At 45.4% G+C, this 14,675-nt stretch overlaps 1 pseudogene; it reads left to right on the top strand.

Moving 5' to 3' along the window:
• The window catches only part of LOC108283617, a 15,639-nt pseudogene extending 1,618 nt beyond the window's left edge, over window positions 1-14,021 (top strand).
• Window positions 14,022-14,675: the final 654 nt, after the last annotated feature.

The following is a 14,675-nucleotide window of genomic DNA, read 5'->3' as shown; positions in this document are numbered from 1 at the left end:
TCAAAAGGAGTAAAGCTTTTTTATAGGGAGTACATTGGGTACGGAGGAGAACAAAAGGAAGCAGGCTGACCCAGTTTTCACTGGTCTCTAGAATGAACTTTGTTAAAGTTTTCTTTATGGTCCGGCTCATCTTTTCAACCTGCCCTGAACTCTGGGGGTGATAGGCACAGTGTAGTTTCCAGGAAACCTGTGCTGTAAATGCAGGGCCATTATCTGATCCCAGTGTCGGGGCAAGCCAAACTGAGGAACCAGGTCCTGTAACAATTTTTTCGCTAATACCAGTGCGGTTTCTGACCTAGTAGGAAAAGCCTCGACCCATCCAGAGAAAGTGTTTACAAACACAAGGATGTATTTATAGCCGCACTCTGGGGGCTTTATTTCAGTAAAATCTAACCCCCAGTGTTCCCCTGGGCTAATACCTTTAAGTCTTATCCCTGCCTGACTAGGCCTACTGCCTCCTGGATTTACCCTGGCACATACATTACAACAAGTAGTAGTTTTTCTAACAATCTTATATAAGTGTGGAATGTAGTATCTAACCCTCAGCAGCTCAGTGAATTTTGTTTGCCCTAAGTGAGTGGCCTGGTGTGTGTCCTTAAGTAGAGCCCGTCCTAGAGCCTCGGGGAACACAATTCTTTTGTCCAGTAGACTCCACCATCCTGTGGAATCTTGTCGTCCCCCCTGTTCTTTAGCAAAGTTTTCTTCCTCAGGTGAGTACGTAGGGGTAGGAAGCAGGATTGGGGCTGGCAGAGTCACAAGAAGGGTCAGAGGTTTTACTGGCCCCCAGGCTGCCGGTCTGGCCTGTAGGTCAGCTGCCCTATTTCCCCTTGTCTCTGGTGAATCTCCCTTCTGGTGTCCTTTGCAGTGCATCAATGCCACTGCCTTAGGCTTCCATATAGCTTCTAGTAGAGCTCGGATTTCTTCTTTGTTTTTGATGATTTTTCCCTCTGAGGTAAGCAACCCTCTTTCTTTATAAACGGCACCATGCACATGGGCCGTAGCAAAGGCATACCAGCTGTCTGTGTAGATGTTTAACAATTTTTCCCTCCGCCCAGTCCAAGTCCTTTATTAAAGCTATAAGTTCAGCCTTTTGGGCTGAGGTTCCGTGTGGAATAGCCTGGGCCCAGATAACCCACTCTAGAGTGACCACAGCTGCCCCAGCATACCTGACTCCGTCGACCATGAAACTGCTGCCATCTGTATACAGTACCTCCTCTGGGTTCCGCAGGGGGACGTCGGTGAGATCTGGTCGCGCAGCGTGGAGGACATCTATTGTCTCTTGGCAGTCATGTAGGGGTTCCTCTGGCTCACTGTCAGGTAGCAGTGTGGCGGGGTTTAAAACTGTGGTTTTTGAAAGTTTTATGCGGGGCTGGTCCAAAAGTAAGGCCTGGTATTGGACTATGCGGGCATTAGACATCCATTTTCCCATAGCTCCACGGAGTAGCAACTCCATCGCGTAGGGTGCCACTAAGTTCAACTCTTGCGCCAAGGTCAGTTTGTTCGCCTCCGTGACAAACAGGGCCGTAGCTGCCACCGACCTCAAACAAGCTGGCCACCCAGAGGCTACGGGATCAAGTCTTTTTGAAAGGTAGGCAACTGGCCGGGACCAGGGTTCCAGTGTCTGGGTGAGCACCCCCTTAGCGACTCCCTGTTTTTCATGCACAAACAACTGGAAAGGTTTAGAGATGTCTGTCAAGGGCAAGGCTGGGGCTGCAGTCATGGCAGTCTTGAGCTTGTCAAAAGCTTGTTGCTCCACCTCTGTCCATGTCAAGGGCTGATTTCCTCCAGCGCAGGCATACAGGGGCTTGGCTATCTCAACAAATCCCAAAATCCATAGCCTGCAGTACTTTACTGCCCCAAGGAATTTTCAAACTTGGCATTTCGTGGTGGGGTTGGGTATTTGCAGCACTGCTTGGACTCAGCTGGGTGCCAGTGCCCGGTTGCCCTTCTCTATAACATAGCCCAGGTAAGTCACTTTTGGCTTGCAGAGTTGGGCCTTTTTAGCTGAGACCTGGTACCCTAAGTCTGCAGGGTTTTTTCAATAATGACTGGGTGGTCTCTTTACAGGCCTCCTGGGTTTTTGTAGCCAAGAGTAAGTTATCTATGTATTGGAGTAGGGTACACTCTGGGAACTCAGCTTGGAAGGCAGCAAGGTCTTGGCTAAGTGCCTCATTAAACAGAGTGGGGGAGTTTTGAACCACTGAGGCAGTTTTGTCCAAGTGAGTTGCCCCGAGACTCCAGTATCAGGGTCGGTCCATTCAAAAGCAAATCCAGGCTGGCTAACGGGCTAGTGGGATGCAAAAGAATGCTTCCTTAAGATCCAAGACAGTGTAATGGTGGTGTTCTGGGTCCAAGAGACTTAGGAGAGTGTACGGATTTGGAACTGTAGGATGAACAGTTTCTACCCATTTATTCACCTCCCTCAAGTCCTGCACAGGCTGATAGTCCTGTGTGTCTGGTTTTAGCACGGGGGGCAAGGGGGTATTCCAGGGAGACTTACAGGTAGTGAGGATTCCTCCCTTCAAGAGTCTGGTGATGTGCGGAGCAATTCCTCGCCTGTCTTCCCGGCTCATAGGGTATTGCTTCACCTGGACTGGAGTTGCCGTTGCTAATAGCTGGACCACAACTGGGGTGCGGTGACTTGCCAACTCTGGGGGACTTATTTCCGCCCATACTCCTGGTACTCTCTTGAAATTTGCGGAGGAAGTCTGGTGCTGGTGGTTGATTCGCCTCTGTGGATAAAGCTTCCTGCAAGAGATACTCATCTGACAGAGCACTGGTGATAAGGATCTGCTGAGGTGGTCCTGTAGTTAAGGGAGGAGGAATTGAGAGGCACGCTTGACCCCTGCTGAAAGAAATATTTGCTTGCAGCTTGTGGAGCAAGTCCTGTTCCAGCAGTGGATATGGACACTCGGGGATGACCAAGAATGAATGGGTGACAGTGCCATTTCCCAGATCAACGAATCAATTTGTGGTCCAGGGGCTAGTTGCAGTTTTTCCTAGAGTGTTGCTATTACTGCCTTAGTAACTTTTTATCTTGCTTGGCCTCTAAGGTGTCTCTATTGTTAAAGACTTTTTGGGCAACTTTTAACAACTGAGTTAAATTTATTCTCTGGAACCTCTCTAATTTTTGCAATTTTCTTTTTATGTCTGGGGCAGACTGGGAAACAAAAGCCAAATTGATGGCCCGCTGATTGTCCGGGCCTCAGGGTAATAGGCATCCAGTAAGCGCTCAAGGAAAGCAGCTAGCAACTCCTGTGGACCCTGAGTTATGGTTTCTACCTCGGAGAGTTTAGTGGACTTGTGGGCCACTCCCCTAATCCCTTCTATAAGATAACGGTGAAAAGTGTTCAGAGCCTGGTGACCCCCACCAAGGTGTTGAGGTCCCATTGGGGTCAGGTAAAGGGAAAAAAACTTTTTCCTCGCCCTGGACCTATGATGGCTTTCAGGGCTTCCTGTCTAATTTTGCCTTTTTCCTCTGTGGTGAACAGAATTCGTAATAATTGTTGGCAGTTGTCCCAAGTGGGGCAATGCGTCTGGAGTACAGATTTTAAGAGTCCTGTCAAAGCCTGGGGCTTCTCAGAGAATGGGGGATGTTGAGTTTCATTGTAAAACCTCGGCAACGTCACCGCCTTAAATTCCCCAGCCTCCCAGCACTACCCCCTCCCAGGGAACTTTCCATCTTGGCAGGTACCTAACCCTCCCCCTCTCGCCGTCTTAGCAGCTCTCCAGTACAACCCCCTCCCGGGAACTCTTAGCAGTTCCCCAGCACTTCCCTCCTGCACAGCCCCTCACACTGGATGCATCTCTGCCAGTTTGCAGGCCATAGAAATCCCCTTTGCCATGCCATGGGTGCTGCCAATTTTGGGTTTAGCCCGGCAGCTTTCTCTTGCTCATAATAAAGCTCATGCCAGCACTTGGTGATTTGGCCCTCTCTTTGATCTCTGTCACCTTCCAGTTATATAAGTTACTTGACAAGACGGGGATGTGAACAAAGAATGGGCGACCCCGATTGTCTTCTGTTGGTGGTGCCTCTTGGAAAGGGGAGGACTGCCGGTGGGTGCAGGGGCCCTGCTACGGGTGTGCAGGGGGGACAAGGTTTGGTTAATAGTACTGTTGAGGGGGTTGCTGAGGCGCTGGTTTAGAGGGCCTTGAGTAGGATGGAAGTAATTGCTGATCCTCCGCTGGGGTAGGGAGAATGGCTGGCCCAGAAGGGACTTTCTTTTGGGCCGGCTAACGTGACCTGAAGTTTAGCCTGTTTTATGCAGCGCTTTAGCCATGGGGGAGGCCATTGGACTAAACCCAACCATTGGTCGATGTATGGAAACTGTTCAGGGTATCCAGGAGTTTCTGCAACCATTTTCCATACAGCCTGGGTAATTTTGGGGTCATAGGTCCCAGTATCTGGCCACCTAATTCCAAAAGACTGCTATTCAAGTTCACACAAAGAGCGGAGCTTCCCAGGGGTTAATTTCACCCCATATTGGCCTGAGAACTCAACCTTGAAGTTGGCCATCATGCATTGGAGGGGAATACAAGGCCGGGAGCTAGATGACCCCATTTGTGCGTTTTTTTATGTCCTCAAGAAAATTCATTAATTTAAAACTGATTTCCCTAATTTAAAACTGGCTTCACTGAGGATTTGAACCAACAACCTTGCAATTGCAGGCCCCACACCTTAACGACTGTGCTGACAAGTCACTTTTGTTACAAAGAGTTAGAAAGCTTTTCTTTTCTTTTTTTTTTTTGAGATGGAGTTTCGCTCTTGTTACCCAGGCTGGAGTGCAATGGCGCGATCTCGGCTCACCGCAACCTCTGCCTCCTGGGTTCAGGCAATTCTCCTGCCTCAGCCTCCTGAGTAGCTGGGATTACAGGCACGTGCCACCATGCCCAGCTAATTTTTTGTAGTTGTAATAGAGACGGGGTTTCACCGTGTTGACCAGGATGGTCTCGATCTGTTGACCTTGTGATCCACCCGCCTCGGCCTCCCAAAGTGCTGGGATTACAGGCGTGAGCCACCGCGCCCGGCCTAGAAAGCTTTTCTTAAAGCCAGATTCTGGATGCAAATGCTGCACCCTAAGGCAGTGTGGCCTGCCTCAAAGCTGGGCGGGGCTGACTGCCGGCAGAGAAAGGAAAAAGAAAAACAAAAAAAAAACGCTCTTAGTGTCAGTTTAAAACTGCACTTGCTGGCGGCGAGTTCTTTGCCCCGTGGCTTCTGGTCCCTTTCTCTCTCTCTCTCCTTCTTCTCTACTTTCTCTCTTTCTCTTCTGTCCCCTTTCTCTCCTCTCTTTCCTCTCTCCTCTACTTTCTCTCTCCTCTCTTTCTGTCCATTTTTTTCTTTCTCTCTTTTTTTTCTCTTTGCCTTTTTTTTTCTATCTTTCCCTCCTTCTCTTCTCTTTTCTCCTCTCCTCCCTTCCCTACATTCTCTCTCTATGGTAAAGCCAATTTTGGAAAGCCCCAAATTTAAAATTTGGCCCTCTTTAAAGCACCTTTTAGCTGGGCCTCTGCAGCCAGGTGCTGCAAGGACCAGACAACTGGATTTTAGGGTTTATCCCTAGTCCTAGTCAGAGGAACAGGGGGTAGGGGCCAAGGTAAGGCGGCGGTTTTTTCCCCCTGCAAGCCACAACTGGCGAGAATAAGCACTATGGAGGTTTAGTGCTGCCCGGGCATAATCCCCCCGCTTATAAATTTTTAATGGCCAGTTGCTTCAGAAAGGTCGGGAAGTGACAAAAAGGTGGACTAAGAGGTCTACCGGATGTGTGTTTTGGACCCACCACACCCAGTAGAGTGTGCAGAAGTGCTGCTAGTCAGTTTTTACTGGGGTGGTGACATCCTACCTCCCAACATCCAGGATAGTGCCAATATGCCTTTCTTTGATGCACCGTTGGGCACTGCCCATAACATTGGACACTTTCCTGGCAGAATAGGCAGTTACCTATTTTCCATCCCAGCCTGAGAAAGAGCACCCGTAAACTCTGATCTAGGGTTTTGTTCCACACAAGCTCCAAAGAAACTACCTCCAAGGTGTCAAGGGCACAACGGCCTTCCCAACATGGAATCTGACCCAGCACAGGCAAAAGTACTCTTTTCCCGGTGGAGGTGGCTGGGAGATTTACAGGCCACAATGACCAAAACAAGGAAGAGAATAAAGACAACTAGAGTTAAGACTATCTGCCACATGGCAAAGGAAGAAAGAGTGAGGCCTCAGTGATAGATGAAGAAGAAGATGAGAAAGAAAGAGAAAAGAGTAATTTCTGCTGGGGTGTAATCAATAAAATTTCCCTGCATCCAGTGGTTCGTCAACCACTGTAAGATATCTCCTACCTCAAGGGAAGATGGCCTGAACCAGTGTATGTCTGCTAGCAGGAGTCTAATAAAACTGACAAATTTACAGATGAGACAGGACCACATATACAAGAGTGACAGACAAAGGGTGGGTGCCCCCCAGATGGGAGACCACTCAGATGCCTGCCCGGCCACTTTCCCAGAAGAATTTTCAGGGGTGTCTTGGCTAAGGTGTGTCCGTATAATCCCCGGGCCTGATCACCTCAGGATGGAAGTCCAAGTAAGACAGCTCTGAGGTGAATCACTGTTATGCCCTACGACGCTCCAGTGGAACCGCGGGTGAAGGCCCACACAAGCCCTGTGGCCTTTCAGCCGTGGGACTACATATATACACACTCACTCTCTCACTCACACAGAAGTTACAAAAAACAACCGAATGCTGCCACCCACTATGCCAGCTACCAGAAGGCGAACACTGGTACCCACTGCACCAGCTACCAGAGGGCTGCCACCCACTATGACAGCCACCAGAAGGCAAACGCTGGTACCCACTGCACCAGCTACCAGAGGCTTCAAGCGACGTCTCGGTGAGGCTTGCCAGATCAGAGTTGCAATGACTCGTCAGTCCCCCGACTCAGGCCCTTCCTTTGAACTAGTTCCCAGACCAGACTTACCTCCGGAGGTTTTTTTTTAAGGACCCTGAGGAATTTCGGGTGAATGTTGGCCGAGAGGTCGCTTATCCTCCATGGTGGCACTCCGGGGCCCTGGGAAAGAACAGGGGGCACCTCCCCAGAGGCCCCCGAGGTAGGAGCAGCCGCCCGGGCAAGACTCTGAGATGGCTTTTGTCTGGTGATAACAAAAAGAGAATATCTCGGTGGGACCTCCAAATGGTGTACAGGATCGAGCGTAGAAAGTTAGCACCAAGATAAAAGTATGCCAGATTGCAGGATCATTTATTATGCCGGCGACCACAGAGGACTCAACGTCTCTCCAACCTGTGGCATCGAAAGGAGGGTGCCAAGACTTTTTATACCCGAAAAACCACCTTGGGAGTGGGGGTGAGGAGCGGGGATGGGGATGAAAAGGTTTCAGACATTCCAAGGGCCAGGGGATTCTGTAATTCACCTCCTGGGTGGAGACGAGGGTGGGGGTCTCCGGACATTCCAAGGGCCAGGGGACTTTTGTCATTCTGTTTGTTACTTCAGTGGTTTACAGAAGTCAAGATAAGCATTTGTTTACACGCAGATCTTAGTTATTATCCTGGGCTGCTTATTTTAGTTATTACCGGTAAGCAAAGGCTAGCAATTCTGGCACAATATTACATTAGACTACCACTGTTTCTGGCACATGGGTACCAGGTAAATGGCATTTGTTATTGTTTATGTCCATGTGGCATAATACTCCAGTGGCATTCACATAAACAACTTCATCTTCTGCAGGGAGCTGGCTAATGAATGGCGCTTGGTGACAGATGAGTAATGCCTGTTGCTTAAAGATTGACCGCATGAGGCAAGACTCCCATTGCTACTTCAGAGGAATTGAGATTGACCTACCCATAAATTCAGACAATGTCTTGAAGAGACTTTGGGAACAAGATATTCAGGCACATTCCACTGTTAGATTCACAGGGTGCCAGCCATTGATCTTTCCCTTTGTGGTAAGTCTGTGTTGATGCTCCTTTGAGACCCTGCTTTAACCAGTCTGTGAACAGCTTGTCTTGTGATGAGGGTTTAGAGTCTAAGTGGCTGTGCTTTTGAAATACCTAGGAGGGACTAAATTAGATATGAATAGTCTATGGTCTAAATCCTGGGATTTGGGAAGGAGGGGTGAGTATGCATGCTTTTGTGGAAGAGGTTCTGTTTAATCACATGATGAGTTTTATCATTTTTGGCAAATAAGGAAAATGTTAACTTCTTTGGACTTTTTTTTCTTTATAAAATGGGATTGTGAAACTCTCTCTCTCTCTTCTGGTCATCAAAGCCTGAAGCATATTTTCTTGCTCCAGGTGAGATAGGCTGCTCAGGCATTTTATTGTAACAATGTGTGTGTGTCCACTTAGCATTAGTATGAGGTGGCTCTTCGGCTTGTGAGTACAGAAGCTATTGGCAGCCTGGATTCTCAGGTTTTACTTCTTCTCAAGATCATCTCTTTCAAGACTTTTTCTATCTTCATGAGGCAAAATTTGAAGAGGAGAGGGTGGTGGCTGGGTGGTTGACAAATTACTCTCAGGTAAGTAGGAAATTGTTAGGTACCAGCCCCAGTCCTGTTCATGGGTGCCCTTAGTCCTGGCGGTGACCAGGGATTGAGAAAAGGAAATAAACACAAGTAGAATTTTACAGCATGGGTCTAGGGGACCAACACAAGCATGGGGACTGCGTTGGCATCGAGTTCTGGGTTCCACAGGGTATTATTGGGTGCATACACTTGTTAATTGAGGGGTGGGGGAGATAGGGTGATCGGGGAGGCCTTGAAACTATTGGGTGAGGCCTTGAGACTAATGTGGGCAAGATAGCCAGGGAGAGAAGTTTGGTCTGCAGTATTTAGTAGCAGACGTGATTCTTATGCAAACCTGGAACCTGAATTCTACCACCAGTTGCTCTCAAGGTGCATTTGCATCAGAAGCATAGCGCATAAGGCACCACCAGGTCTGACAACACCCAACACATTGAGGGGCTTTTATCTCCCGGGAATTGCAGACACAGAGCAATCAAAATTACCTTATATTCTGAGAACCTAGGCAGAGCTGGTGGCATTCTGGTAACCTCTGCTCTGCTAGGCTTTTCTTCCTTGTAAGCTGCCATGTGCAAAGACCCTCCCGGATCTTGTGAGCAGAGGTCGCCTCCCTTCTTTCTCAAAGATCTTGCATAAGCCCTCTTTACGAGACCCTCATGTAAACTCTATGTAGAGGTGGCATTTGTGGGACCAAAGCAGTATTTCCTGCTCTGCAACCATGGTGTTCCACGGTTTTACAGCGCTCTCAGATGGTCTTTACCTTAGGCCTCCTGTTGCTGCTTGATTTCTGTTTTACTGCACCAATATTTGATATAGCTTAGTTGGGAGTACAAACTTCAGTGTACGATAATCAAAGCAAACTTATAATTATTTAGCTAGAAATAACATAGGTCTGCCCCTGCCCATCTTGACCCACAGGAAATTGATTTTTCTGTAGGAGCATATGCTTCTTCCTACCAAGTAGATAGATTTTCTGCTAGTGGAACAGAGCTTCTGCAAGCAAAGAGGGTCTGCTTAGGGACTATGTCTCTCATCACACCTCTTTGGACCACAGTGCCTCTTACGTGGTTAACAGATTTCACAGGGAAATGATCCTGTTGTCTCAGTGTTTACTCAGTCTGACTCCCATCCACATTGACTGTGCGCTTTCATTTTGCTGTGATAGAGAGGGAGAGAATAAACATGTGTTGTACTGGCCCGAGCATAGAAAGTCAACACCAAGACAAAATTATGCCAAATTGCAGGGTCTTTATTGCTGGTGGCCATGGAGCACTTGTGTCTCTCCAACCCGTGGCCCTGAAAGAAGGGTGTCAAGACCCTTTATACCCGTGAAAATCACCTTGGGAGTGAGGGTGAGGGGCGGGGGTGGGGGTGAGGGGCTTCAGACATTTCAAGGGCTAGTGGATTCTGTAAATCACCATCTGGGCGGAGATGAGGGTTAGGGGGTTCCAGACATTCCAGTGGATTCCTGGGCAAAGATAGGGTGGGGGGCTCCGGACATTCCGAGGACCAGGGGACTTTTTGACATTCTGGTTGTTAACTTAAGTGGTTCACAAAAGTCAGGATTAGCATTTGTTTACACACTGTCTGGGTAAGGTGGCGATTATAGCCCTTAATTACTTTTTCACATTTGGGTTATAGAGAGCAGTTTCAACAGAAAGCCGAGGTATGGTTGAGGTATGCAGTTTTATGGGGCTTTTTACCATGTCACACATGTGCTTCTCAAAATTTGTGTTGTCACTGAAGCATTTATTTGAGTGTCTATTATATATTCAGGATTGTGCTAAAACCTGTCAACAGAGAAAAATAAGAACTCAGAATCTAGTTATGCTGAGATATATTCAGTTAGGTGAAAATGGTGTTCTTCGAGCCATGTGACTAGATGAGATCACCAGTGAGTATTTACAGACAGAACAAAATGAGGACCATCAGCTAGGTACAGTGGCTCACGCCTGCAATCCTAGCACTTTGGGAGGCCAAGGTGGGCAGATCACGAGGTCAATTTGAGACCATCCTGGCCAACATGGTGAAACCCTGTCTCTACTGAAATATACACACACACAAAATTAACTAGGCATGGTGGCACATGCCTGTGATCTCAGCTACTCAGGAGATGGAGGCAGGGGACTCGCTTGAACCCAGGCAGTGGAGGATGCCATGAGCCAAGATGGTGCCACTGCACCACAGCCTGGGTGACAGAGCAAGACTCCGTCTCAAAAAAAAAAAAAGACCGTCAAGTGTTAGAAGACCACAGAATCTTGTCAAGGCATGCCAAGGCAAGGTCCCTCATTATCCAGTGAACATGGGGGAGAATGTACTTGCCTGGTTCCAACATGTGTGTGATGGTTTAGGACTCAGTGACCTTTGAGGATGTGGCTGTGGACTTCACCCCGGAGGAGTGGACTTTACTGGATCAAACTCAGAGAAACTTATACAGAGATGTGATGCTGGAGAACTACAAGAATCTGGTTGCAGTAGGTAAGAGTGGTACCATTTTTTTCATTTCGTTTTTTGTTTTTTTTTTTTCTGGAACAAATATGTCTTAAGTAACTATATTCTAGACTCTCTGAATGTTAATGGCCCTGAAATGGTAAACAGGCCAAATATTGTTTTCGTCTCATAGACGTTACTGCCTAGTGATTTTTCTGATGAAATCAAAGACCTGTTCATTGCTCTGGCTTTGTTTTTTCCATGGATGAAGGACTTAGAGCTTCTTGAATATGTATACAAGCTTGAGCCTGTGTTTCATGGGAAGGATTGCTAGTCCTTATGGTACAGAGTGAAAAAAGAGTATTTGCAGTTTAGGTTCATTTAAAAGTTTTTGTCATGAACATCTTGTTGTTTAAATTATACCTGAGAGCGTTCAGAATGCCCAAACAGTGAAATCTGGGCCCTTTAGTTATGGAAGTATTTGTTATCCCTTGCACATTCTTACATCATTCATCTTTCTCTGAGAGCTGTGCAGGTACGGTTTTACTTTTCACATGAAACAAGAAGCATTAAAGACAGTGGAGAAAATTCTCCAAGATGAAAGAAAAGACAGATGTGATTATTTGTGCGATATAGCCCTCATCTATGAGAGGTACAGTCTGTTTATAAATGTTAAGTAGGAAGGTTTTGAAAGTGTACTTTTTTGGAGAGAATATCAAGGCCATTTGGTTGCTGAGATTTGTTGGGTACCTTAACTTCTCTTTCTCTTTCATTTTTCATCTATCTTGGAAACTTTCTTGTGACCTGATGGTAAGATCTGTCTCATTTCTTCTTTACATGTATGATTTGCATATAGCTCTGTATCCATTTTCTTTCTACTTTGTTTATCTGGCTGTACCTCTTTTTTGTTCACTATAAAGTCTCAATGTTTGGAGAACCATTTCTTAGTGAATCACCTACCAGCTTGACTTTAGTACCTTACTGTTGCTAGACTCTTATTGCATCCAAATTTCTCAGTTTCTGGTTCCCTTTCTTTAAAAACGAAACAACAACAACAACAAAACTGTTTTAAGATGGTGTTTGAAAGTACAGTACACACTACTCTTGCATTTCTGACACTCTCTTTTCAATCATCATTTTTCTAAGAACTTAAAACTGTTTTTTTATCTGATTTCAGATTGGAAGATTCATATTAATATCAAATGGACAGCACCTCAGCAGAATTTTTTTCAGGGGAAACATCCAGTATGGTGGAAATGGTAAGATTCAGCAGGTATAATTTCTTGCCTTACAAGTTAGAGGAAGATTGGAAACTCCATAAAATAGAAAAGTAGCACAATAACCTTGAGACATTTGAGACTCTTGTTCCTCACCCGAAAATAATCTGTCTCTTGCAGAGGCTGTGGATCATGAGTTTGACAAGCACTCTAAACATCCCTCAGAATATATTTGTTTACATGTTTCCTTCAACTAAATATTCCCATATAGATATCTTAGATGTTTTTGATAAATAATTCGCTCTTGGGCAGTTATCAGATAAACTCCTTAGAAGCCATGTGAAAGTAAAGAATATAACAGAATTTTCTGCAATCACTTTGTTTCACTTGAAAGCACTCAGGTCTGAAACATGCATTGCAATGAAAATGGTAGGAACAAACAAAGCATTTCAATTATACTAATTTTCTGAGCATAACAGAATTCGGAGTAAAAGGGAGAATCTCTGAATGAAATAAATTTGGAAAACCTGTATGAATCATCATTAATTTTCATCAACAGGAGAGAAACCACTTTGGAGAGAAACTGTTTGACTTTAACCAATGTTAAAAAAACCTTGAGTGAACGCTCATGCCTTAAGACTCACAGGAGAACTTACTTTAGAAAAAAAGCCTGTGAGCATAATCAGTGTGAAAAAGCCTTCTCATTCTACAGGCCTTTTCGTACACATGCAAACTCATGATGGAGAAAAACTCCATGAATGTAAAGCATGTGGGAAACCCTTCACTCAGTCTTCATATCTTACTCAGCATTTAAGAATTCATAGTAGAGTGTTACCTATAGGATGTAAGAAATTTGGCAAAGCCGTTGCTAAAGACTTAGCACTAGGGGAAAACACTATGTTTGTAATGAATGTGGCAAAGAGTTTGTTTCTCAAAACTCAACATTCACATAAGAGTTCACACTGGAGAAAAACCTTATGAGTGTAACAAATGTGAGAAAGCCTTTACTGATTCTTCAGGTCTTAAAAAACACAGGCGAACTCACACTGGAGAAAAGCCTTATGAATGTAAGGAATGTGGGAAAGCTTTTGCTAACTCTTCACATCTTACTGTACATATGAGAACCCACACTGGTGAAAAGCCTTATCAGTGTAAGGAATATGGAAAAGCCTTTATTAATTCCTCTTTCTTTAAAAGTCACATGCAGACTCACCCTGGTGTAAAGCCCTATGACTGTCAACAGTATGGGAAAGCTTTTATTCGATCCTCATTTCTTATTCGTCATTTAAGAAGTCACAGTGCAGAAAGGCCTTTTGAATGTGAAGAATGTGGGAAAGCCTTTAGATACTCCTCGTACCTTAGTCAACATAAAAGAACACACGCAGGGGAGAGGCCATATAAGTGTCAAAAATGTGGGCAAGCCTTCAGTGTCTCATCAGGCCATACAGTACACATGAGAACTCACACTGGTGAATGGCCCTTTGAATGTCAGGAATGTGGGAAAGGCTTTACTCGGTCCACATATCTTATTCAACATCTAAGAAGTCAGAGTGGGGAGAAACCATATAAAGAATGTGGGTAAACCTTTAGTAATTCCTCATGTCTCACTGAATGTGTAAGAATTCACACTTTAGCTTATACTTGGAAAGACTGTGGTAAAGCCACTAATACCTCACACTTACTGAACATGTACTCATTCACAGTGGCAATGTACACAATCATAAGGAATGTGGGAAGCCTTCCTTGGTTTCACAGATGTCAACAATTCCAATAGAAGAGAAGCTATATGAATGTAAGGAATGTGGGAAAGTCTTGGCTCCTTCCATAGGCCTTACTTACTATTCATGTATCTGTGCATCCTAGGAAACAAACAGAATATAGGAAACCGTCAATCATTGTTCACATCTTACTGAGTCTGAACTCATGCTGGAGAGAAATGCTATGAATGTGATGAAGGTGGAAAAGCTTTCATTGTTTTCCTCAGACCTTGCTGAGCTTGTGAGCACACTGGATATAAATGCACATCCTCTGAATGTAAGGAATGTGTTGAAACCTTTCGCTCTCCTTATATGTTAATATTCAACTGTGATCTCACAAGTGTGAAAAAATCTAATGAATGTAAGATGTGTAGAGATTTTTCTCTGTTTTTAGCTTCCACTTTGTGAACGTGTCAAAGCACACTTTGAGAAGTCCCATGAATGAAAGAGATGTCGGAAAGCCCTTGATTGTTCTTGGCCATTAGTAAACATGATCCACACTGAAGAGGAACTCTGACTGTGTGTAAGGTCAGAAAGCCTGTATTAATTTACGTGCAAAAAGTCACACTAGAGGAATGCCGTATCAGAACCGCGTTTGTAAATATACGTGTTTCAAAGATGTATATATTTTTAATAAAAATATCTAGCTGGTTTGAAGATAGTGATCTTGATTGTTCGCAGTTAAAGATGGCACTCTTAATTATTTAGGGGCTCCACTCTTTCCCCCATTTGTCACTACTACACTTCACTAGAC

Source organism: Cebus imitator, unplaced genomic scaffold (genome assembly GCF_001604975.1).
Source record: "Cebus imitator isolate Cc_AM_T3 unplaced genomic scaffold, Cebus_imitator-1.0 Scaffold263, whole genome shotgun sequence".
NCBI lineage: Eukaryota > Metazoa > Chordata > Mammalia > Primates > Cebidae > Cebus > Cebus imitator.
The sequence above is the reverse complement of the archived record's forward strand: the minus strand, read 5'-3'. Positions and strand labels throughout refer to the sequence as shown.